The 19,049-nt window shown below is 44.6% G+C and overlaps 1 protein-coding gene across 2 annotated transcripts in view; it reads right to left on the bottom strand.

Moving 5' to 3' along the window:
• mcu (mitochondrial calcium uniporter) overlaps positions 1 to 19,049 on the bottom strand; it is a 132,373-nt gene that overhangs the window by 42,220 nt on the left and 71,104 nt on the right. The window lies entirely within an intron of this gene.

Below are 19,049 nucleotides of genomic sequence, written 5' to 3'. Positions count from 1 at the left end.
TTCCACAAATTTACAACTCTCTGACTGAAAAAGTTTTTCCTCATCTCCGTTCTAAATGGCCTACCCCTTATTCTTAAACTGTGGCCCCTGGTTCTGGACTCCCCCAACATTGGGAACATGTTTCCTGCCTCTAACGTGTCCAACCCCTTAATAATCTTGTATGTTTCAATAAGATCCCCTCTCATCCTTCTAAATTCCAGTGTATACAAGCATAGTCGTTCCAGTCTTTCAACATACGACACTCCCGCCATTCCGGGAATTAACCCAGTAAACCTAAGCTGCACGCCCTCAATAGCAAGAATATCATTTCTCAAATTTGGGGACCAAAACTGCACACAGTACTCCAGGTGCGGTCTCACTCGGGCCCTGTACAACTGCAAAAGGACGTCTTTGCTCCTATACTTAACTCCTCTTGTTATGAAGGCCAACATTCCATTGGCTTTCTTCACTGCCTGCTGTACCTGCATGCTTCCTTTCAGTGACTGATGCACTAGGACACCCAGATCTCGTTGTACGTCCCCTTTTCCTAACTTGACACCATTTAGATAATAATCTGCCTTCCTATTCTTACCACCAAAATGGATAACCTCACACTTATCCACATTAAACTGCATCTGCCATGCATCCGCCCACTCACACAACCTGTCCAAGTCACCCTGCAACCTCATAGCAGCTTCCTCACAGTTCACACTACCACCCAGCTTTGTATCATCTCCAAATTTGCTAATGTTACTTTTAATCCCTTCAAACAAGTCATTAATGTACATTGTAAATAGCTGCGGTCCCAGCAACGAGCCTTGCCGTACCCCACTAGTCACTGCCTGCCATTCAGAAAGGGACCCATTTATCCCCACTCTTTGCTTTATGTCTGCCAACCAATTTTCTGTCCATGTCAGTACCCTACCCCCAATACCATGTGCTCTAATTTTGCCCACTAATCTCCTATGTGGGACGTTGTCGAAGGCTTTCTGAAAGTCAAGGTACATGACATCCACTGGCTCTCCCCTGTACATTTTCCTAGTTCCATCCTCAAAAAATTCCAGAAGATTAGTCAAGCATGATTTCCCCTTCGTAAATCTATGCTGACTCGGAAAGATCCTGTTACTGCTATCCAAATGCTCTGAAATTTCGTGTTTTATAATTGACTCCAGCATCTTCCCCACCACCGATGTCAGACTAACTGGTCTATAATTTCCTGTTTTCTCTCCCCCTCCTTTCTTAAAAAGTGGGATAACATTAGCTACCCTCCAATCCACAAGAACTGATCCTGAATCTATAGAACATTGGAAAATGCACCAATGCATCCACGATTTCTAGAGCCACCTCCTTAAGTACCCTGGGATGCAGACCATCAGGCCCTGGGGATTTATCAGCCTTCAGTCCCATCAGTCTACCCAACACCATTTCCTGCCTAATGTGAATTTCTTTCAGTTCCTCCGTCACCCTAGGATCTCTGGCCACTAGAACATCTGGGAGATTGTTTGTATCTTCCTTAGTGAAGACAGATCCAAGTCAAGTCAAGTCAAGTTAATTTTATTTGTTTGCACATTTAAAAACAACCCACGTTGACCAAAGTGCTGTACATCAGTTCAGGTACTAAGAACGAACATACAATGGCACACAAACATAACAGCACATACATAAACAGTTCACAGCGCCCCCTCAGAGGGCCTCAAACGCTAGGGAGTTGAAATAGGTTTTGAGCATGGACTTAAAGGAGTCGATGGAGGGGGCAGTTCTGATGGGGAGAGGGATGCTGTTCCACAGTCTAGGAGCTGCAACCGCAAAAGCGCGATCACCCCTGAGCTTAAGCCTAGACCGCGGGATAGTCAGTAGCCCCAAGTCGGCCGACCTGAGGGACCTGGAGATAGAGTGGTGGGTTAGAAGATTTTTGATATGGGGGGGGGGGGGGGGGGGGGAAAGCCCGTTTATGGCTTTGTATGTGAATAGGAGGAGCTTGAAGTTGATTCTATACTGTACTGGGAGCCAGTGGAGAGAGGCGAGAATCGGGGTGATGTGGTCACTTTTACGGGTAGCCGTCAGGAGTCTCGCTGCGGCGTTTTGGACCAATTGCAGGCAGGACAGGGATGATTGGCTGATCCCAGTGTATAGGGAGTTGCAGTAGTCTAGGTGGGAGGAAATGAATGTGTGGATGATTTTTTCAAAGTCGTCAAATTGGAGGAATGGATTGATTTTAGCTATGGTACGAAGCTGGAAGAAGCTGGCTTTTACCACAGCGTTGACTTGCTTGTCAAATTTTAATGCAGAGTCAAATATCACACCAAGGTTTTTGACATGCGGTTTGACTAGGGAGGATAGGCTTCCAAGGCTGCCTATTATCGTTTTGATGGAGTCGGGGGGGGGGGCCGAATAGGATGACCTCAGACTTGCTCTCGTTTAGTTGAAGGAAGTTCTGTGCCATCCAACATTTTATGTCCTCAAGGCAGTGCATGAGGCTGATTAAATTTGACCGGTTGTTGGGTTTCAGGGGGAGATAAAGCTGTGTGTCATCCGCGTAGCAGTGGAAAGAAATGCTGTGCCTTTGAATGATTTGGTCGAGGGGGAGCATGATTTGAGAGAAGAAAATGGGGCCTAGGATGGAGCCCTGTGGAACCCCGCAGGAGAGGCTAGCTGGGGAAGAGGAATAATTGCCTATGTTGTTGGAGAAACTCTTATTTTTGAGGTAGGAAACGAACCAGCTCAGGGCAGTGCCATCAACGCCAACCCCGTACCGGAGACGGTCAATAAGGATGGTGTGGTCCACTGTATCGAACGCTGCGCTGAGGTCGAGAAGGAGCAAGATTGCACAGTCGCCGGTGTCGATGGCGAGAAGCAAGTCGTTGTGTACCTTCAACAAGGCAGACTCTGTGCTGTGGTGGGCCCTGAAACCTGACTGGAAACTACCCAGGATTGTATTTTGGTGTAGGTAAGGCAGTAGTTGATTTAGAATTACCTTTTCAAGGACCTTTGACAGGAATGGCAGTTTGGAAATGGGTCTGTAGTTGCTAGGCAAGGTGGGGTCTAGGTTAGGTTTTGTCAGGAGGGGCTGGACCACAGCGTGCTTGAAACAGGTTGGAACAGTGTCAGTGGCCAGAGAACTGTTGATGATAGAGAGGATGCTGGGACCGGCTATTGCAATGACATCTTTCAGAAGGGAAGTGTGGGCAGTGTCAAGGGGGCAGGTTGCAGGTTTCATAGCGGAGACAAGCTTTGCAAGGGAGGATAGAGTGACGGGTTGGAAACAGTCCAATTTAGATGAACAGACCAGTGAGACAGCTAGGTCACGGGTGGGAGGGGAAATATTCATTCTAATGTTCTCAACTTTGCTAGTGAAAAATGTAGAGAATTCTTCGCACTTAGCAGGGGACCCAACTAAGCTGGTACTGGGGGCGGGACATATGACAGAGGTAATAGTGCTAAATAGGACCTTGGAGTTATGAGAGTTTTTGGAGATAAGGTCGGAAAACTATTGTGCTCTTGCAGACTTTACTGCTTCCTGGTATTTGAGAAGATTGTTTCTCAGAATTTCGAAGGAAATTTGAAGCTTATCACATCACTGTGATGTTTCTTTTGTTTGGTGTTAGTGTATGATTGTAAGTGTTATTGCATTTTTATTGATTATTCTTATTGGTCTTAGTGTTTCAACTGCGGGTAATGTTTCATTTCACTACACATTTATGTGTATGTGACAAATAAACGACTATTGACTATTGACTATTTCCACCTCCGTTCTGATTTTCTGCACTCCCTTCTTAGGGCTCTGGTGGTGTCATTGAGCCAAGGCCGACCTTTGGGCTTAGGCTTGTTCATTTTAAAAGGAGCAACAGAATCCAGGATGGAAGGGCAAGTGGTATTAAATAAAGAGATGAGATCCTCAGTGCTGAGATGGGGGGGAGAAGCTTCAATAGTGCAGATGTTGGGGGCAGCTATGAGAGCCTCAGAGAACTTACTGGCAGTCAATGAGTTTATGTAGCGGGAGTAACGAACAGGGAGATGAGATTTGGCAGGAGATAAAGGTAGAGATGCATCAAATATAATAGCGCTGTGATCCGACAGACAAGCCTCAATAATTTCAATATTGCAGTTTGGGAAACCGGACGATAACACTAGGTCGAGTGTATGGCCTAGCTTGTGAGTGGGTCCAGTGGTAAGTAGAGTCAGATTGAAGGACTCAACCAGGTGCATAAATTCACTCACAAGAGGCTTAGTAGGACAGCAAACATGAATGTTAAAATCACCAAGAATCATGACCCAGTCAAATTTGGGCAAGATGTTAGAGATAAGATCAGCAAATTGGGTGATGAAATCCTTATGCATTTTTGGTGGGCGATACACAAGAACAATTAAGAGGGGATAGGCTAGATCCAAAGTACCGGTTCAACTCGTCTACCATTTCATTATACCCCATAATAAATTCCCCTGCTTCTGTCTTCAAGGGACCCACATTTGCCTTAACTATTTTTTTCCTCTTCACATACCTAAAGAAACTTTTACTATCTTCCTTTATATTATTGGCTAGCTTACCTTCGTACCTCATCTTTTCTCCCGGTATTACCTTTGTCATGACATCAGGCGTTTTGATCCACCAAGTCCACATTGACCAACAGGCATCTTTTTCTACCAATCCTACCCGAACCTACATTACTCTCCCCCACTTCCCACCAACGACCTCCCCACCCACCCCCTTGCAGGAATCCACCCTCAACCTCAAACATATTACGTGGAATTTACAGTGGCCAATTAACCAACCAAGCCGCACAATTCTGGGGTACATGAAGAAAATGAACAGCCAGAGAGAACGGTCCAGTGCCATTGCTAGCAACCCCTTGGTTTAGATTAGGAACATTTCGATTACAAAACCATGATATCCTTGTTCTTGCTGAACAATGTGAAATCTGCCACTGTGGTGCATAGACATGGTCGGAGTCCGTTCCATCTCACTGATCTGACCAACGCTGAAGCCAGCTGTGGCAGTACCGTTTTTGTTCGACTACTGCGTGGTAACTATAAATCAGTTTTGACCATCATCAGCATTCAGGAAATTGCTAACAGACTGCACAATGGCACAAGCACTCGGGGTCCTGTCTCACAACTTCAGCGACACAGGTTCAGTCTTGATCTCGGGTGCTGTGTGGAGTTTGCACATTCTCCCCATGGCTGCACCAGTCCTCTCCACCCAATCAATTTCCTGCCACATCCCAATTTTATTAGAAACGACATGCCTGCAAGAAGACCTTGTATAGAAAGCATCATTTACAATGGCTATAGACTACTACTCTTCACAGGCAACAAAACAGTATTGCCTGCAAGACAAGGTGACTGAAGTTCAACTGAAGGACTCCAATTAAAAAAAAGTCTCACTGAAAAAAGAAAAATAGGGCTCTATTTTCTCTATGACTACGGTTTTGTGTACTTTACAACAGTAATGTGATATTCTCTTCAATTAATAATATATTGCAATGAATGCATTCCCAGCATCTTGGCAGAGATGGTTTCTAATAAATGTAGGCTGATGGATCATGTCACAGTACATTCTGGCTGTGGCACTCAAAAGAAAAAAAAGTGTTCCTCTACACAATGTTGGATCCAGTTTCTTTTAAATGTTTGTATGCCAATCATCCATGGTTTTAAATTGTAAGAGTGCAAAGATACCTGTCACATAGAATCCACTGCTTTCATTGTGTTGTAAGCCACACGTACAGCACCCGAAAAGGGTATTAATTCTTGTCCAATTGCTAGCTATCTCCATCTTTCAGATTAAGACCTTCCTATTGATGAAAAGCCATTAGTTGAAGTACATTGTGTTACCAGCTGAACACATTGTTACACGGCATCTACACAAAGTGCTGGAGTTACTCAGCGGGTCAGGCAGCATCTCTGGAGAGAAGGAATGGGTGACGTTTCGGGTTTCGGGTCGAGATCCTTCTTCAGTCTGAATACAGACTGGATGCAGACCTAACATTGCGGCTGAATGTTCAATGCTGTCCAATTGCCCCTGTCCTTAGTTCATATCATATCATATCATATCATATATATACAGCCGGAAACGGGCCTTTTCGGCCCTCCAAGTCCGTGCCGCCCAGTGATCCCCGTACATTAGCACTATCCTACACCCACTAGGGACAATTTTTACATTTACCCAGCCAATTAACCTACATACCTGTACGTCTTTGGAGTGTGGGAGGAAACCGAAGATCTCGGAGAAAACCCACGCAGGTCACGGGGAGAACGTACAAACTCCTTACAGTGCAGCACCCGTAGTCAGGATCGAACCTGAGTCTCCGGCGCTGCATTCGCTGTAAAGCAGCAACTCTACCGCTGCGCTACCGTGCCGCTGACTTTTACAGTTTACAGTTGACTGTAAACATCTCAGGGAGGCAATCTGTTGTGAGGTGACAGACATTTACAGTCAAGCTAACATGTGGTGTTCCAGTGAGACTAATCCAATAAGACTTGCAACACACTCTCCTTGGAAGCACATCATTGCTTAAAAAAAGAATATTTTCAAAAGCAACTTTTAGTAGAAGACAAGCTGGCAGAGGAGGGAGTTGAGGCTGAGACTATCCCAACGTTTAAGAAACAGACAGGTACATAGATAGACACAAAATGCTGGAGTAACTCAACGGGACAGACAGCATGTCTGGAGAGAAGGAATCTCTCCAGAGAAGCTGCCTGTCCCACTAAGTTATTCCAGCATTTTGTGCCTATCTTCAATTTAAACCAACATCTGCAGGTCCTTCCTACAGGCACATGGATAGGACAGGTTTGGAGTGATATGGACTAAACGTAGGCAGGTGGGACTAGTGTAGCTGGGCGGTGTGGGCAAGTTGGGCCGAAGGGCCTGTTTCCACGCTTTATCACTCTGTGACTCTATGACAACTGGTAACCCTGTAGTGCATTTTGTATTTTCTCAGAACAGGTTGGAGTTATTTTCTGAATTGATTTAAAATAAAATTAACACAACCACAAAATACAAAATCCCATTTGTAAACAGGTGCAAAATTAAAGAAGAAACAGTTTCAAGCTAGTGTATTGGCAGTGTTACATCCAGAATATAGCAATTTAGCTTCACCACATCACACTGCAGATTTAAACACCGCAAGTGACAAGTACAGGACACATGTGCCACACAGCATGTACCATATAAGGTGGCTGACCTCCTCCAAGCAACCTGCTTCATCACACGCACCATATGGGAATTGCAACAGTAGAGGAACCACGCAATGCCCACTCACATTAACCACTGCATCACCGGACTACTGCACTGGGGCTCTCTGAATGCCTTCTTACATGGAACTCCACTTCACATCTCTTCGTGGATGCTTGTCACACCAGTTAGTAAACAATACTCCTCCAATATAACCATCCAGCTCCAAAGGGAATTTGTCCAGTTCATTTTCAGTTGGGGTGAGATCGCACTAGATTCTATTGTGTCCATTCCCTCTCGCGGCAAACCTTGTAAAGGACTGGTGCAACTCTGCCAACGTGTATGAAGGAACTGCAGATGCTGGTTTAAGCTGAAGAGAGACACAAAAAGCTGGAGTAACTCAGCGGGCCAGACAGCATCTCTGGAGAAAAGGAATAGGTGACATTTCGGGTAGAGTCTGAAGAAGGATCTCGACCCGAAACATCACCTATTCCGTTTCTCCAGAGATGCTGCCTGACCCACTGAGTTATTCCAGCTTTTTGTGTGTTACTCTGCCATTGGTTGTCTAGAGTTCCTCAAGAATGGGATGCACATGCAAACTTTTGCCAATTCAACTCGTTTAAAAACGCAATTTAATTGAGTTGGCTCTTGCATTCCACGTTAAATATTCTACTATGTTAACATACTGCATAGTGCTGATCACAGTGAAATAGGAGAGGAATCACTGGCTATGGAAAGAGGAATGTTAGGGATTATCACAGATGCATTTCCTCTAAACATTGTTAAACTAGAATTCTATTAGAAACCACCATTTATTCTGAAATGTCATGGTGTAAAACATTAGCTTTATCGCTAACTACAGTTGGTTCCTAACCTACTGAGGATATCCAAAATCTGTGTTATTTCAGATTTCCAACTTTATTTTGGAATTGGAAAAATTTAGATTGGTCCTTCTCTGATATAGGGTTAACTTATAGAGTCATACAGTGTGGAAACAGGCCCTTCGGCCCAACTTGCCCACACTGACCAACAATTCCCATCTACACTAGTCCCACATGCCTGCGTTTAGCTCATCTATATACTAAAACTCATTTGTTATCTTGTTTGTGACTGTACTTCAGCCAAAACGGTACACGATAGCGCGACAATTTTAGCCCCACCTTACTCACCATTGTCACTTTAGTGATAATGCAAGTAGTTTTATTGAAATCGGTGTTATATTTTTAAAGCTATTCACATTTTTAAGTTTAAAAGGAGGGGGGGAGGGGAGGAGGGAGGGAAGGGGGAGTGGGGGAGAAAGGAGAGGGGAATGGGGGAGAAAGGAGAGGGGAGGGGGGGAGAACAGGGTGGTGCACCAATGCAGGAGTGGTTTGGGCCCAACGGGTCCACTTGGTCTAGTATCCGTATAAATCTGTCCTATCACTGCGCTGTCTAATTGTTTCTGAAACGTTGCAACAGCCCCTGCCTTAACTACCTCCTCTGGCAGTTTGTTCCATACATTCACCACCCTTTGCGTGAACAAGTTACCCCTGAGATTCCAATGAAATCTTTCCCCCTTTACCTTAAACTTACGTCCTCTCAAATCCAGGCAGCACTCTGATAAACTTCTTCTGCACCATCCTGAAGCCTCCACGTCCTTCCTGCAATGGGGTGACCAGAACGTCACACAATACTCCTAATGTGGCCTAGCCAAACTCCTATAAAAACGCAGATAACAGTCACCCATTCTGTTCTGGGTCTGAGGTCACATTTAGAACGGAGATGAGGAAGAACTTTTTCAGTCAGAGAGTGGTGAAGGTGTGGAATTCTCTGCCTCAGAAGGCAGTGGAGGCCAGTTCGTTGGATGCTTTCAAGAGAGAGCTGGATAGAGCTCTTAAGGATAGCGGAGTGAGGGGGTATGGGGAGAAGGCAGGAACGGGGTACTGATTGAGAGTGATCAGCCATGATCGCATTGAATGGCGGTGCTGGCTCGAAGGGCTGAATGGCCTACTCCTGCACCTATTGTCTATTGTCTAAAGCTACACTAGTTAAATATTACTGATTTCCTTCTTTATGAGTTTCAGTGATTCAAATGCTTGTTTAATTGACAATCGAGTATTTTTCAGTTGAGGATATAGGAGGTTTTTCGGGAACAAACGTTTTCCCAGTATCTTGGTCATCATTCCACCCTGAACCATCAAAGCTGCAACATGTGATCTCGACCCGAAACATCACCCATTCCTTCTCTCAGAGATGCTGCCTGTCCCGCTGAGTTACTCCAGCATTTTGTGTCTATCTTCGATTTAAACCAGCATCTGCAGTTCTTGTGATTACATTGATTTGATTCGTACGGGTGTCAGAGGTTATGGGGAGAAGACAGGAGAATGGGGGTAGGAGGGAGAGATAGATTAGCCATGATTGAATGGCCGAGTAGACTTGCCCACACTGACCAACAATTCCCATCTACACTAGTCCCACTTGCCTGCTTTTGGCCTATATCCCTATAAATCTGTCCTATCCATGCGCTGTATAATTGTTTCTGAAACGTTGCAACAGCCCCTGCCTTAACTACCTCCTCTGGCAGTTTGTTCTATACATTCACTCCTACTTCTAATTGTACTCGTACTTCTAATTCTACTCCTACCCCTTATGACCTTCGGTTTCCTGTTCCTTTGAATCATTTGCTGCTTAATATAATTCTGCCGTATGAAAGTTGGCTGCAATACTTCTCAAAATAATAATGTCCATGCCCCCAAGGCATCTAATTTTTCTTAGAAGCTTCAAGGTCTTTTATTGTCACGTGTACCAATTAAGGTACAGTGATATTCCACAAGGAACACTGAGGATGTGAGATTCTACGTACACCCACGCTGCTAGTTTAAGCTAATTTTATTGCAAGCATGCTGACAATACAATATTTATTACAATCTAATGCCAACACATTATACTGTGCTGTGCTCAGGAGAAGTTGCTTTTAATGTTTTTTTAATTACATTTTTACAAGACAATTTGTATTTAAATAGTGAGGTACAGGGGAAGACCTGGAGGGATTTATTTGCACCAGCTGCAGAAGGGAATTATTGTACAAGACTTTCATCTAATACAAAATGTCATGAATGGTGAGAGTGGAAGACCAAAGATACGTTGTAGAAATGACATTTCGATAAAGTGCCTAAAAGCCTAATTAACCAGCAATGCTGCCACTAACTGATGCCCAGTCTACTGAACTTATCGCAACTTCAAACTAGTGAGAGACAGGCTCTCAGATGAAGACCATCGGTGGCTCGTGACTGGTAATCTCTCACACTATCCCAGTGACACTTTTGTTTTGATAGTCACGCAGTAGCACTTGACACCAGAGCAAAATTTTAGCTTTTCTCGGCCAGAATCCGAGGCAGTAATCTGTCCTTTTTATAATCTTTTGGCGCCTTCCCGAAAGCAAAATCAATCTTACTCTCAGTGGCATTCCATGACCTTGACTCGCTTTTCCATCAGCTGATGGTGGAATTAGCTCTGGGATACTTGCCTCCACAACTGAACTATCCTTTTTGAATCTGGCTGATTAATTCACCACAAGCCCTGATTTCTTGAGCTACTTTTGCTTCATGGTTACTCGTGCGACGGAAAACCACGCTTCAAAAATTGACGTTGAACCTCGACACAACTCGCATCGCAACTGTCTTCGTGATTGCTCGCTGATGCACAGTTATATCCCCCGAGATACGGAAGATCTTGGTTCTAATTTCATAACATAACATTATTCCGGACTGCATAAACACCGTGCTCAGTCACACAAAACCTCAGTGGAATGAGTAATCTGTGATAAATTTAAAAATCAATCCACAGCTTCGCCCTTAACTCAATGTACACCAGCTCAGTGTAACCTACACTTCTCTGGTCACATTACTCCTCATTCCATTCACTATTGACAGCTGCTTGCCTTCCTCCACTGCTCCTGTAATAGGTCCACATGGTCACCTCAAACCCTGCCTTCCCCTCTCCCATTTTCTTTTCTAAAGCAAAGTCACTTTCACATGGTCCTTCTAAAGTTATTCCTCAACCATCATCTCAAACAAATTCTGGGCTAAATAAATAGAAGCATAAAGTATAAAATGGAAGTTAAGATGAAACTGTACAAAAAAACAAACGGTGCCTTGCCACAAGTGGGATGGTGCGTTGGGTTCTGTTCACCACACAACAGGGAGAAATTAGAGATCCTGGAGAGGGTGTAAAAACAATTGTGTAGGAAGGAACTGCAGATGTTGGTTTACACCCAAGATTGACACAATGTGCTAGAGTAACTCAGCGGGACGGTCAGCATCTCTGGAGAAAAGGAATGGGTGATGTTCCGGGTCGAGACCCTTCTTCAGACCAATTTACTAGAGTGGGCTCTGCAGTGAGGGACAGCACAAACTGGAGATGATGTCCCTGCTGCAAAGAAAGTGAGAGCAGATTTGATCATCATGTCTATGTTTAATGTCAGACTTACACAAGATTGACAGAGGGAGCCTCTTCCCAAAGACCAGAGGAAACCGATTTAAGATTTTGGGCAAAAAGGTACAAGATGTTGTTCCATGTTATTATTTTTTCCCCCCCAATCATTAAGCACAGCTATAATCTTGAGGGTCACTGCATTTAAGGGTGGTCAAAATAGAATCAGTGTTCTCAAAAAGTAACCAAAGAGGCACAAGAGAGCATTGCTTCAGGGGAAGAGAGAAAAGAACTGTGTTGGACGGAACTGCTTACACCGAAGATAGACACAAAATGCTGGAGTAACTCAGAAGAACTGATGGGATTGCTCTATCAGATTCCAGCATCAATACATTGTTTGGCTTGAGATGCTGCAACAGTTTTATCATCAACCGTTCACTGTGCGTGTGGGAGCTTGGAATCAAAGATACCAGAGGAACAAGATGGACCACTCCGTTGAAATCGCCTGTACTGAAGTGTAGTAGGCCAAGGAGCGTAACATCCGCCATTTTAGTAGGCAAAACCCGCTGTTCGCTCTGCCTCTCGCAGTGTAATCAGTGTTTTGGGGGAACAGTATGTGTGATGATACCATAAAAATGCAGAATATATCTCATCCATCAATTTACAGATTTTTGTTATTTTTCTTTTAAAATGTTTCTGCAAGTTTCTGCCTACTAAAATGGCGCCATGACATACTACGGTTATTAGGGTCGAGTGGTCTATCTTGCTCTGCTCTATTATCTTTGCTTGGGATGGACAAAATGCCTTTATTACAACAAAAAGCAGGTTGTAGAAATAATTCATTAACAATAAAGCATTTCTGGACATCCTCCAGAAAATGTGTATTAGAAATAAAAGTCTTCTGTCAGAAGTATTTTCTCTGTTGATTATAAAATCAGTCTCTATTCTGTCTCCCTTGAATAGTGGATGAAGAGTTCACAGGATTGTCACCTGCTGCATCTTCACTCTCCTGCTTCCAAATCTTGGCCAAACAATGGTTAAACGTTCAAAGTAATGCTGGATCATTGAGGCAGAAACCTAATCACATTGAAACGAACAGTTCTGGGCATCAATCAATCTGTTCCACCACGTTTTTTTATAACAAATGTCAAAAATGAAAAATGGCTTGTGCCTAATGATTCCTTTCTCTTTGATGTTAAAGATTGTTTAAAGGGGAAGCACATCGGCACGCACCAAGTGGCATCTCCAACTATTCACAGGTTTTGACACAATATCCTCCAGGTCAGGAATGCTTTGCCACATGTGTTCACTGTTTTTAATCAAAGTTGATGCATCTGTATTCTCTGAATACATTCAAGAGAGAGCTAGATAGAGCTCGTAAGGATAGCGGAGTCAGGGGGTATGGGGAGAAAGCAGGAACGGGGTACTGATTGAGAATGATCAGCCATGATCACATTGAATGGCGGTGCTGGCTCGAAGGGCCAAATTGTCTATTGTCTATTGTCTATTGTCTGTAGCAATGCAAGTCTTCTCCTCCTCCCATTTTCTGCAAGCATCTCTGGGTCAGGTCAAGTATGGAAAAAATATGGCAAGTCGTCAGACGCCGTTTATGTATTGATTTATTATTGTAAAGTGTGCTGAGATAGTGAAAAACTTGTGCGCATGGGATGTCATGCTTTCCATGGTGCTTCGGTAGAAATTGCTAATAGTCGCTGGAGTCATGCTGGGTTTGCTTAGGCCTTTGTGGAAGTCGAGGCGTTGGTATGCTAAGCTCGCTATCTCTTTCCTGTGCTCATCATAGTTCAACCATGCTGGACTGGGCCTGATCCCCGGCACTGAGTCAACCAGGACCGGGCCGAGATGCTGGCGAGCAAGAGGCCGCGGGTGAGGGAGGGCGCATGGGTGAGAGCGGGTGCTCTTGCATACTTAAATCTCACTGCACAAAGTACACGCGACAATAAAGTAGCAATTAAGATCGGGCCCATGACGGTGGTGTCGGCTGCAAACTTGTAAGGAGCTGAATTTGACAGACATGAGCATCTAGGGTGCAGAGTAGGGGGGTGTGAACGATCCTTGTGGGGCACTGCACACCATCTACACATCTTCAAACACGAAAGCATCTCTGGGCATCGCTGGGATTTGATACTTTAGAGTGAGTTGCTGGGTCATTTCAGAGCCAACCAGGTTCCCATGTGCTTAGAGGCACATAATCGACACAAAATGCTGGAGTAACTCAGCGGGACAGGCAGTATCTCTGGATAGAAGGAATGGATGCCATTTCGGGTCGAGACCCTTCTTCAGACTGGGTTAAGAAAGGAACTGCAGGTGTTGGTTTATACCGAAGATAGACACAAAGTGCTGGAGTAACTCAGCGGGCTGGACAGCATCTCTGGAGAAAAGGAATAGGTGACGTTTCGGGTCGGGACCCCTCTTCAGACTTATATTCAGTTACGTTAAATTCAGATTCAGTTAAGGTTACCTTCATTAGTGAACCAGGTTAAGATAATGCAGAGGTTTCATGGACACACTTAGAGACTGGTTTGTTATTGCTTTTAATTTAAGTTCCTCAATTGCCATGTTACGATGTGAACTCTGGTCCCTAAAATGTTGGTCCAGGCCTCGGGATTACCGGTCAGGTAATTTGGCTGAGGCATCACTATTCTCCAAAGCTATTGAACCAGGGAACAAATATCAAGCACATTGAATGAGGTGAGCATAGCTGCGTTCGAGGTTACTGAAGGTGGCACTGAGAGGTGGAGCACTGCAATTTAAGAGCAGAAGAAATAGTCGAGGGAGTTGACATGTCGTCCCTCATGTCTGCTGTGACACAAAAATCAGAGCTGATCCTGTGCAAAATCAACTTTCCCCACCTCGTACCTTGTTCTGAGCTGTCATGACAAAATGCTCCGTGACAAAATGTCCATGTAGGGATGAGATGCAATTCAGAGGATTGACACCATTCGTTTGAGCGAAGGCATTTATTTTCTTCTCAATCTGAAATGTCCCAGTCTTTGCCTGTGGCGAGTTAAATAGTGACGCTGAAACTGAGGGGACATATGGCTTATAATTCACTTGAGAAGCACCTCAGAGAAATCTGTAAAACGTAGTTATGAAATAGTGCAGGCATCCTGTCGTAGCTCTTAATTGGGTTGAATTCAAACTGGAAGGAGAAATAAAGAACTTATTGCTTAATAATGCACACAGGATTGCATGCCAGGACCCAACTTAATAGAAAACATCTCTTCCAATATTCATAGCTGCTTAATCAATACTGCAGATTGCAGCTATGGGTCTGTCAGTAGCCTTCAGAACATTGCCATTGTAACGTGACTGGGGCACGAATGCCCATTGATGCTGGCTATTCCTTACGGTACTTCATGCTCAGTACTGCTGCTGAATGCTAAGTGGAGGGAAAAGCACCATCTCGGAATCCCTGCTTCCTGGAGAGGCAGCATCCACTGATAAGGGATGTATGGGGCAGTCTCCTCACTCACTCTCTGCAATCGGCTGAGTGCAGCAATTTGTCAGAGGTATGTGCAGAGAATGAGCACTCCAGCGTGCAAAGCAAAAGTCGGATAACACTCACTCACAGTGCGGGAAAGCAAGGGATTCTACTGCAGTGCACATTCACAGCGGAAACAGTGAAAGCAAAGCAAGATCTACAGAGAGAAAAAGAGAAGAAAGTGGCTTCCTGGATCAGGACTATAAACAGAACGTGTGTAATTTTAAACCCAATTTACAGGCTGGAATTTGATACAGCATATCACACTTCACATTAATGACCAAAAAAGCGACTCATAATTCAGCATGCTTCCTTTTAACTCCTATAATAGTTTGCCCATTCAGCAAACACCAGAAGTTGAGGAAGTGAGGAAAGAACATGTTAGTATCACTCGTGAAATACTTCCAACATAGACCCTCTCTGACCAGAAAATGTAAGAAATTCCTTATCCACAGGGAGCTAAACTAAAGATACTGGAGAACAAGAGAAACAGGAGGGGAGCAATTTAATTCAATTAGCCACAATCTTATGTTGATATCAATATCACATTTCTTTCTAATTTCTCCACAAACCCCAGATTCCTGCAATTTACTGTCTGTCGATCTCCACGTTTAATGCGTCTAGGTTAGTTTAGAGATACAGCGTGGAAACAGGCCCTTCGGCCCACCGAGTCCGCACCGACCAACGATCCCTGCACATGAACACTATCCTACACCCACTGGGGACAATTTATACCAAGTCAAATAACCTACAAACCTGTGCGTCTTTGGAGTGTGGGAGGAAACCGAAGATCTCGGAGAAAGCCCACGTGTTCATGGGGAGAACGTACGAACTCCATACAGACAGCACCCGTAGTCGGGATCGAACCCGAGTCTCTGGCGCTGAAAGTGCTGTAAGGCAGCAACTCTACCGCTGCGCCACCGTGTCACCATTTAGTATTTCAGCCTCCACAGCTCTCTGGGATGGAAAAATACCAAAGATTCATAACCTTCAGAGAAAATTCCTCATCAGCCTGGAATGAACAAACCCTCATTCCAGACCATTCGATAATTCAACCAAACTTGCTGCCCTTATTCGTTTGACCATTCAACCAAGCTTGCTGACAGCATTGGAATAATTGAAATGTATTTTTGTACATAATTTGTTTTTTTTCTAAGAGAGGTTACCCTTTCATTTGAGGTTGCTGCAGTTTTAAAGCTAAATTTGAATTCCTCCACTCTTGAAATGTACTGTTTAAGTCAACTCAATTTGGTTGTTTTAGAACAGACTGTTCGGTGGTGCAGTGGTAGAGTTGCTGCCTTACAGCGCTGGAGACCCGGGTTCAATCCCGACTACGGGTGCTGTCTGTACGGAGTTTGTACGTTCTCCCCGTGACCTGCGTGGGTTTTCTCAGAGATGGTCGGTTTTCCGCAACGCTCCAAAGACGCAGTGGTTTGTAGGTTAATTGGCTTGGTATAAAAGTAAAATTGTCCCTCGTGTGTGTAGGATAGTGTTAGTGCGAAGGGATCGCTGGTCGCCTGTATCTCTAAACTAAACAGACTGCCATGAGCACAAATACAGACCCCATCCACCTCCAATACCCTGGCAGCACTGTGAAAAAAAACATGTGTGACAGGCGTCACCATTGGATGAGTCATCATCTCATCAATACATTTCCATGAAACCTTCAACATGCTTTAGTTAAACTGTTTTAATTAAATACTTGGAAGTAACTGGTCTGTTGTGAATCCTGTACTTGGTCACATAATGGCTGCAAAAGTATATAGACAATACACCCAGCCGTATTACTCACACGCCGCCTTCTAATGAAGGTGCACGTATCCAACAGCAACAAGCAACGATCAAAAATATAGATCAATATTGGCAAGGGACTGTGAACACCATGTGCTCCATGCCATGTTTAGAATCAATTCAGACTTTGCACCATGCCTAGTCCTTCATCATGGCTATTGTGATCGGCACTCCCAATTGATCTCGGATAGCTGAAGAACGAGTATTCATTTTGTGATCCATTGGATTGATAAAGCAATAAAAAAATTCCAATAACTTCAGAATAGATTTGGAAACACTTGGAGACTGACACTGGCTCGCAACAACTTTTGGCAGAAACCACAAAGGCAATTCGTCCATAAGCTCTAGAAAGCTTAGAATGCATGTGTTTCATGTCTTAATATTGCGACTCTGAACAAGGGTCTCGACCCGAAACGTCACCCATTCCTTCTCTCCCGAGATGCTGCCTGACCTGCTGAGTTACTCCAGCATTTTGTGAATAAATACAGTCATACATGGATGAATTGTCTTTGTGGTTTCTGCCAAAACTTGTTGCGAGCCAGTGTCAGTCTCCAAGTGTTTCCAAATCTATTCTAAAGTTATTGGATTTTTAAAATTTCTTTATCAATCCAATGGATCACAAAATGAATACTCGTTCTTCAGCTATCCGAGATCAATTGGGAGTGCCGATCACAATAGCCATGATGAAAGACTAGGCATGGTGCAAAGTCTGAATTGATTATTTAGTCAACCGGGCACATCCACTTGATTCACTTTTATGTGGAGCCTGCATATTAGAAGACACAGATTTGGAAGGCTAGGGAGAAAGAAAGAGGCGCATTATTAGCAAAAAACAAAGTGCTGGTGGAATTCAGCAGGTCAGGCAGCTCTGTTGGAACAAAATTGTCAGAAAGAGTTTGGGATCAGGACCCCTATTCAGACTGAAGAGGGAGAAAGCTAGAAAAGAGAGGGAGAGATGGGGCAAAACCTGGTGAGTGATAGGTGGATACAAGCAAGCCGAGGAGATTAATAGATGGGTGGGGATGGTGATAGAGGCTAGAGGTGAAATGGAGATAAAGGGGTGTCAGATACTTGGGGGAGGCATCTACAGTTTCTTGTCTCCCCACAAAAAGGGGTTGAGTGGACAAGGTCACAAGAAAACGAGGTGGAGGGGGGAGTGGAAAAGAGGCAGAGTGGACAAAGCAATAGCTGACAGAGGAGAAGCGGCAATTGGTGAGAGGGGAGGGAGCCCCATGGTGACCAAGCATGTCCTGTCGTAGGAAGGAACTGCAGATGCTGGTTTAAACCGAAGATAGACACAAAATGCTGAGTAACTCAGCGGGACAGGCAGCATCTCTGGATAGAAAGAATGGGTGACGTTTCGGGTCGAGACCCTTCTTCAGACCGATGGTCTTGATCCAAAACGTCACCCGCTCCTTCCATCCAAGCATGTCCTGTCGTTGGCAGCACCCTGAAGAATGCACTGTCTCCGGGGGCCACAATGTGAGCTACAATATTATCGCCAACACACCAGACTGTGAGCGAAGAAGGGCTCTCGGGTGCACTGTGGGAGCAAGGATGGCATTGGCAGGTCAGTCCGCTATAACCAAAGTCCATTATAAAGGGGTCCATTATAAAGGGGTCCATTGAAACAAGGGTTTTGGTACACTGGTAGGGTTGCCAACTGTCCCATATTAGCCGGGACATCTCGTATTTTGGGCTAAATTGGATGGTCCCATATGGGATCGCCCTTGTCCCGTATTAGGCCCGGGGGGGGGGGCGCAGTAGGCCCGGACACTGTGGGCCCGTGGGCCGCTGTAGGCTAATGGAGTGTGTTCGGGGAACGGGGCCGAGTTTGTTTGCCTGACGGAGGTTGCATAGCAACCCGCCTCCCAGCCTGGGCGGTTGCCATTGGTGGAGCGGGAGCACGTAGCCGCTGGCAGGGTAAGGTCACATGGGGTGCGGGCAGTGATATCACCTTTTGTCTCTTATTTGGGAGTGAGAAAGTTGGCAACCCTAAACACTGGCTTTCACTTCATAATTCTGTGACAGGAATCACGTTAACCGGAACCTCTGGGATCCCTTTAGATGACTAATTCTAATACGATTTGAACATTCTTCTGCACAATTGTTCTTGTTCTGCTTTTTTTTTTAAACCATAAAAAGGAGAAATTAATAAAAGTGCTGCTGTAAAATGTTTGCAGGATCTGTGCCAATTGA

The sequence above is a fragment of the Rhinoraja longicauda genome, chromosome 35, assembly GCF_053455715.1.
Source record: "Rhinoraja longicauda isolate Sanriku21f chromosome 35, sRhiLon1.1, whole genome shotgun sequence".
Classification (NCBI taxonomy): domain Eukaryota; kingdom Metazoa; phylum Chordata; class Chondrichthyes; order Rajiformes; family Arhynchobatidae; genus Rhinoraja; species Rhinoraja longicauda.
This window is presented reverse-complemented; position numbering and strand designations above follow the sequence as displayed.